The following is a 7,297-nucleotide window of genomic DNA, read 5'->3' on the forward strand; positions in this document are numbered from 1 at the left end:
ATGGGATTCCCTCTCCTCTTCTTTGACATCCTTTGCTTGTGATAACCACTTTTTAGTGTGCTTCCTCTCATTGCAGGTGTTGGATTCCAGGTTATCTCACAAATGTGGTAAGTTCAGTTTCAACATGAATATACCTGGATTCACATCTTTTACTGGTGCTTTTCAACATGAATTTGTTGTCCACATGTGAAGCAATGACAGCGTTAATGGTATGATTTCTCATTCACAAGCATGATACCCAAATGCACCTGAGATGCACAGATGTCAATATTTATCACTTTGAACAAGTGGCACAAGCTTTAGTTAAACAGCATGTAAAGCTGAGTAAATTGCAAATTTCTCAGTCTGAATGGTAAGGACTGATTTTTGATACTGGGTTTCCATTGGAAGGCATTCTACCGTTGTTAATTTTGTAAGTATAAAATGAAATGATTTTAAATCATGCTTGCCCTATTTACTAGTGACAATACAGCTAATATGCATGATATTACATAGTGGCTGTTTTTTATGCTTGATCTGTCCTAGTTTATTTTTTCCTGCAGAAAGGTGTTTTAAGACTCTGACCCTATTGTGGCCCCCACTTCAGTTCATTCCCCAGGCCCTGCAATAGCGTCAGATATGCCATCTGGTCTTGGGGCAAGCTACATGTCACAACCAAAAAAAACAGTACTGAAGGTTTGGCAAAGTTTAGCATCACCTTTCTGTCTCCCAAAAGTGTGAACCTCTCTGCACTCACTTTATAACCGTACCTGCATAGTAGGCCTGTCTACTGTAGACATTTTCATGTATAGGAGCTTCAAGCTCAGTTTCCTGGACACTGAAGCCTGGTTCAGAGCCTGATTGAGGCTTTGTATTTGGACAGGCGTGCCTTGTGCCTCACAGGCAGTCTTATTTTTAGATCCTACATAAAATGGGAACCTGCAAGTATAAGATGGAACATCTACTGAAGCCAGCTCTGCACATCCACAATATAAATTTTCAATGGAATCTAAAGGAACAGCAACACATCTTCAATGTTCTAATAGACTACTGTGCTGTGAGCCCAAAACAGCCAGAGATAACGCCTGCCAGCCATGCCTGGAATCTTATTGTTCAATAGAAAACTTATATTTTTACAACTTTGTCTCAGTTCAGCAAAAGGGTGAAAGAAAATGTGATTGAGGGCCTGTTATAGGGTACTGATTCCCAGGAAATGAATGAAAGTGCAAAGGATCTTGATGGTGGAATTTTCACCAGCTTATTCCCCTTTGTGAACCAATCTATGGTGGAGGAAGGAAATTCAGTTGAAGATTTTTTCTGTGTATTACAACCCAGCTTTGACTCCTGCCCCAGTTTATATACGGCTTAGATAAGAAGTGTGTCTTTGAAAAGCGTCTCCCCTCCGCATGTGCATATTGTGCCCCCAATTGAGAGCCTTTCCTCAAGAAATGTCTATTACCCAGACCCAAGAGCACAGTTAGAATTCAGCCAATATTTTGAGATCTTTGCTTCTGCATTCTGAGCATGCCACTTGGAATTCATAATTTGAACTTTCCAAATGCAATACTATTTTAAGACTTTCTTTGTGTGCACCAATTTGATCCTCAAACAGAGTCATGTTCTGCTCTTGACATCCTGCCACGGTTTGCACACAAACATATCCTCTCCTTTATAGTCCCTCAAAAATATGAGCAAAGGCAAGTGCATGCCTGGAACTTCAAACCTGCAGTAGTCACAATATTATCTCAATTCCAAAGGCTTTGCATTCTCTCTGACTGTATGTAGGCATAGAGATATGTGATATAAAACAACTTTGTCTGAGGCAATAATCTCAAGCATCACCTTGTGTGGAGCACAGGGCAGAGGTCTGTCTAGGATCTTCTCACCTGGACTCCTCTGGCCCCTAGCACACCTAGATGTGGTGCCATTTCCAGTTACAAACCTTTCTGGAAACAGTGAAAACTTCCAATCTATTGATGAAGACATGCATTGTTCTGGGACGGTCTGAAGAAGCAGGGCCATGTGACTGTGGTCATCGGAGCTTGCCGGCCAAGAGGGAAAAGGGGAGTCACCATCTCAACTGCAAATTTAGATAAGGCAGCAAATAATTATCTACATTCTGATAGGCTTGCACTTGAAAAGCACTGTGCTAAGAGGAAGTACAGTGGGAGCTGGATTAGGCAATGAGCGCTAGGGGTGGGCGGAATTTGCGAAATTAACTTCCGCAAATTATCGCGAAAATGCAGAAAATCTCCGCAAACACGCCGGAAATATCGCGAAGACGCGGAAGTTTTTTGCCGCCTGTTCGCGGTATTTTTTGCGTGATCGCGGGTCGCCAACTTACCCATGCGGTTGCTCACGGGCGCGGCCATCTTGTTTTCACTTGTCCCGCCCTCTCGCGATGCTTACTTCCTGTTCCGGGTCACGCAATGCATGTTCGCGCTTGTTCGCGGTCGATATTTCCTGTTCGCGACCGCTTTTACTTGATCGCGTTGCTTTTTGCTTGCTCGGGGAGAAAATATCGCGCGAACTTGCGCACATGGTCGCAATGGGCGCGGCCATCTTGTTTTTCACTCTATTGCATGGTTCTGGGGCCTGATTTTCAATCCTCCCTAAATCTTTTCAATCCTTTGTTTATAGCCACTTTTTTTGGATCTTTATTACTTATTATTTCTCTAACTATTTTCCTGCTTCTATATTTTTGGTTTTTGTCTACTTTTTTTTTGTTTTTTAGCTACTTTTTCACTCTTTCTATTGCCTATTTATTTCCTTTACTTACTTTTTTAATTTTATTACCTTTTCTTTCCCACCCCGTCTCTCATCCCCAGAACCATGTCAAAGGGTAGGGCTCGCCGCAGCCAGAGCCGCGACCGCCTTCCATGTGGAAGGCGGCGCCCACAAGGGGTGCAGGCACGGGCCTTATTTGGGGAGGTGGAGTTGGCTGCACTCATTTTCTTTGTGCAGCGCCACCTCCCCTCAACCCTGGCAGCAGGTGGCAGGCCTGGGTCCGGCCTCCGGGAGCGTCGGCAGCGGTGGGGGAAGGTGCGCCGGGCAGTGTCGCGCATCTCTGGGGTCCGGCGCACCCAGGCACAGCTGACGCACCGGTGGACCGACATCCTGGACCGTGAGCAGGACCTGCTGGACCTGCTAGGAGTGGAGGTCCCTGGGCTTGGTGAGTACCTATTTAATTTATTACAACTTTGTGTCTGTTCTTCTGCTCTATGTTATATATTGCGAATATCTTTTTTTCCTTCCAACCAGCTAGAATGTTGCTGCTTACAATACATTCCAGGTTAAAAACGTTTAAAAGTCTTCTGTGATTATGACACAGGTGCTCTTCTGCGCTACTACTAATCTTACTTGTTTGCAGCTTTGCGTTTGCGCTTGCTTAGCGTGATTCTTTACGAGTTTATTTTAGAGAAATTAAGTTACGTAATGCTACAGTGACTCACGTCCACTCCTTACTTTGTCCTGTCACTAATAGATAGGGGCGGATTGATACTTAGGTTTAGGTACTTTGTAAGGACCTTCTAATTGGTTAGTGGTATGCGTGATGCCCCCCCTCACTCAGTTACGTGACGTGCAGCTAGTACGGCAGTCTTTAGAACCTTTTCTAGTTTGTTCAATGAGTGGAGGTAGGCTTAGCAGTTACTTAGCAGTAGCAGATCAGCATCAATCAAACCAAAATTTGGTGTATACAAAAAATGTAGTCATGTTCATGTGTCCTCCATGATTGGACCATACGCATTGTTGAGGAATACAGTGGAAATGCATACTTAATGTACAATTGGCATGCCTGGAATAGGTGGGCTAGGTTGGGTGGTACGTTGTACTACTACTTAGGCTTAGTAGTAACTTAGTTTTCTTTAATCAGAATGGAAGACTGGATTACTGTTGATAAATAGTAACTTAAGTAGTCGAACTGCGAATCCCCCGATATTACCTGTTGACCAGATGAGATCGGTCAATGTAGTTATTGCAATTGTTGTTTACATAAGTGTTTTTTGACCGTTATTGAAAAATATTGTATTTGTTTGACACCATCCATCAATGTTTGTCTCTTTCTTATATCTTCCCTGTCCATCAGCACCCAGGGGCAGACCGACAGGGACTGGGCAGTCGGCGGGACAGGAACACCACCAGGAGGACACCGCTGAGGGCTCCTCTGCTGGCCCCAGTAAGTCTTCTTGTTTTTAATAATATTTCTTATTCCATAATTTTTACTGCCCCATTTCTCCCGAACTATAGTGTGTTTCCAAATGCTATTTTTTTACCACCAATTATCCTTCGATCTGTACGGTTTCAAAAATCTTATCCCTGCCTCCGCTATGATGACTCTGAGTACTACTACATCCTATCAATCTGTCTGTACTGTAGTAGCTAGTCTTGCCCAGTTGGCCAGTGCCACTCTTTGTGAAAGGTTGTAATATAAAACTCATATTCACCAGTAGCTCGTACAATCCGTTGGGTCGTTGTCTTGTACTACTTTTACTCTTAGTGATGTTGAGGCTTTGAAAATTCACAGCAACAGCCCTACCAGATTTCTTAATATTTTGATATGATACCCTATAGGACATACCACTGTTGTAGGGATCTTGCACATACATTTGCACCAGAAAATAGGATGTTGGTGATGGTAGGTTGGACCTTCCTTGCACACCTCAATCAGAAATTCCGCACCCATCACAATTCCACTGCTTGACTATAGTACTGTCTTGTCATACCTATTAGGTCTCGGAACCCTCCCCCCAAGATACCCAACAAGTAGACAACCCAGAACATAACACACCCAACCTCTGTCGTGGAAGCAATTCACATGCACACCCTTACTTTAATTTGCTCACTCGTGTAACTTAGTCCACTCCACACCAAATACCACGACGTCTATGTAAGTTTAAAATGTTTATTTCAATTTGAGAAGGTCTGTACACTGTTTTCTTAGCAGCACCAACTGGCAAATCAATAACATTAAAACAATATACATTGTTACACTTATACAGTTGGGAATTAAATCATGATAACTGAACAGTGGTGGAAGGCAGCACCACCATCCCATAGCAATTTAGTTTATATATATTTATAAATGAAGATGTGAGTGAATGGACCCCTCACCTCAGAAGAACCTAGTACTGGTAGTTGGTGCATCTTTCAGAGGCTCTGGTTCGTAGAAGGGAATTTTGCGTCTGTAATGCGAAAAAAGAAATGGTGTGCATTAGTATATTGCAACTTGCAAGCATTTCTCAGCCGTGCCAAAAAGTGTAGCCTCTATGGATAAGCAATATGGACTAACAGTAACAGTAGTACACCAGTTCTTCCTAAAAAAGTGGCTTGTTAATGTTTGTTGACCGCTTGTACGCAGCGCGTAGACTAGACAGTAGCAGTGTGAGGCAGGTCATGTGGGCTCAAAGGTGTCTTAAGAAGCTGCAAGGTAAAGGTAACGTCACATGTGCATGGCTAGGGCTAATCAAGCAAAGGCTACAATGATCATATAACTATTAGTGTCTACTCTACTACTACCTGATTTGTACTAGTGATGTATGTTAGTATTAACTCATTTTTCAACCTTGCTACTGATCAATAGGGGGGAGGTGTATATGACGCCTAATAAATGTGTAATGTTTTCTAGGCGCACTACCGACCACCATTGCTGGGGCCAGCGAAGGCGACGCCGAGGGCGAGGATGCGGCAGTTGCAGATAGCAACGGAGCGGTAGGGGGAGTGGCAGCACCAGTGGCAGGCGGTGGTAAGTTAGATTCATAATCTTTAACTATTGTTGAACTTGACAGCACACTCACTGCAAGGGTGTACTGTATGTATATGTATACTGTACAGTTGTGACTTAGGGCCCCCATTAGGATGGTGGGTGTATTGCCCCCGCCGGGCCGGCTAGAATTCACTGCCGTCACCGCAGGGGCAAACCTCCCGCCATCCCTGTAGAAAATATTCAGACATGTCCAGGCGGAAAAGAGTTCAATATGGCGGTGGTGTCTCTCTCACCACACCGCCAGCCAAATAATCTGCATTTTGGAATGCCTTTGCGTGGCGGCATTGCAGTCCGCCACGGAAAGGCATGCACACATTGCAGAGTATGCTTGGGGGCCCCCATGGAGGGTACCTACCGATGCTATGGTACCCCCCCGACTTTCAAAGCAAAACGTGACAGGCTCCGTGCGGGGCCCGTCATGTTGTGCTTGGAAAAGCAGCACAACATTTTAGCATTGCTTTCAGCAAAGCCAACCAGAATTTAAATTAAAAAAAACAGGGTGCGCCCGCCACTGTGCCGGGCGCATCATCCTAATTAATTGTCCCCACGGGACCCCCACCCTTTTTAGCAGTCGGATGGCGGGCGGACAAAGTCCGCCCGCTATCTGATGTCGTAAGTAAGTATGAGTTCTTGGGGACGTTTGAAGAGTGAACTAGAAGACTAGAATTCCCTTTAATTGGTATAGGACTAGGAGCCGGAGTATTGAGTAACCAATGGCCTCATCTATCTGATTTGAACTCCGCTTTGAAAGTTTTATGGAGAAGAGCCCCTGGTGCACTGTTCAACTAAAAAGTGTAAGACAGGTGGAAGGAAGAAGGACGGGCGCCATTTAAAATGTTATGTACTACTGTGCTTTATTTTATAGTGCTACTCTACCATGCCACTATGTGTATAAATAATTACCTTGTCCTACTGTTTTATTAAGACTATATTTTACAATTGTCTTGTTTTTTTCTTTTTGATACACAGCAACTCCGAAACTCAACCGGAAGGAGTTGGCCGCCAAGGCACGGCGCCGGAAGCTGGAGGCAATCCAGCATGAATACCGGCGGCTGGTGGTCCTAGCCGAGGAGGAGGAGGAGACTGCAGCAGCTATTGAAGCCTCCTCCAGTGCCCCGGGCCCCAGCCACCGCCCTCCAGCGTTACGGCGCCACCGCCTGGCGGCTGCCCGCCGCCACCGTGTCATCTCCGGTGCCCCCCCCCCCACTGTGGCTGCAACTGCCGTGGCCTTAGACGCCGCGTCGCCCATTTAGAGGACGAGATGCGCCAGATGCGTGTCCTCCTCCAGTCCCGCCCCACCAGTTAGTCCCTGTCACTGCCCCTTTTTAATTCCTGTTCTTTACTCGTTTGGCGTTTGACTTTTTTCTACTGTGGACAGTGGTTGGGGTTAGGGAGGTGGGTGGGTCAGCTTTTGTGGGTTTAGTTTATTTGTTAGGGTAAATTAAATATATTTTTCTATGTTACATGCAATGTTGTTAATGTTTTGTAGGTGGGGTAACTGTTTTACATCACACTGTTTCCTTGCTGGTGCATGGCCGCCCATAGCCTGTGTTT

The 7,297-nt window shown here is 45.0% G+C and overlaps 1 long non-coding RNA gene across 1 annotated transcript; it reads left to right on the forward strand.

Moving 5' to 3' along the window:
- The first annotated feature begins 4,064 nt into the window (after positions 1 to 4,064).
- LOC146817697 (uncharacterized) lies at positions 4,065 to 6,927 on the forward strand. The gene is made up of 3 exons (XR_014962566.1): positions 4,065 to 4,156; positions 5,606 to 5,722; positions 6,713 to 6,927. It is a non-coding gene; the product is annotated as an uncharacterized LOC146817697 (long non-coding RNA).
- The last annotated feature ends 370 nt before the right edge of the window (positions 6,928 to 7,297 follow it).

This window comes from Triturus cristatus, chromosome 6 (assembly GCF_964204655.1).
Source record: "Triturus cristatus chromosome 6, aTriCri1.1, whole genome shotgun sequence".
NCBI lineage: Eukaryota > Metazoa > Chordata > Amphibia > Caudata > Salamandridae > Triturus > Triturus cristatus.